Genomic DNA, 418 nt, shown 5'->3' with positions numbered 1-418 from the left:
ATAAGCCAACTCTGTGACAAAGGTAACCGTGTATCTTTCGATTCTGATTGTTGTATTATTCGTGACATTTTATCTAATAATGTTAAATTTGTTGGTCATCGTATAAATAATATTTACATGGTGAATTTGGATGATATCACTATATTATTTTCAAAATGCTTTATTTCTAAAGACGATGACATCTGGCTTTGGCACAGACGCATTGCACATATCCATGTAAAACATCTAGATAAATTATCATCAAACGAACTAGTTGACGGTCTACCAAAACTAAATTTTAAAACCAAAGAGATTTGTGACACTTGTCAAAAGTGTAAACAAACCAAAAACTCTTTTAAAAAGAAAAATGTGATCTCCACTTCAAGACCTTTGGAGTTACTCCATATGGACTTGTTTGGACCATCACAAATCATGAGTT

Source organism: Lupinus angustifolius, unplaced genomic scaffold (assembly GCF_001865875.1).
Source record: "Lupinus angustifolius cultivar Tanjil unplaced genomic scaffold, LupAngTanjil_v1.0 Scaffold_546, whole genome shotgun sequence".
Lineage (NCBI taxonomy): Eukaryota > Viridiplantae > Streptophyta > Magnoliopsida > Fabales > Fabaceae > Lupinus > Lupinus angustifolius.
The sequence above is the reverse complement of the archived record's forward strand: the minus strand, read 5'-3'. Positions refer to the sequence as shown.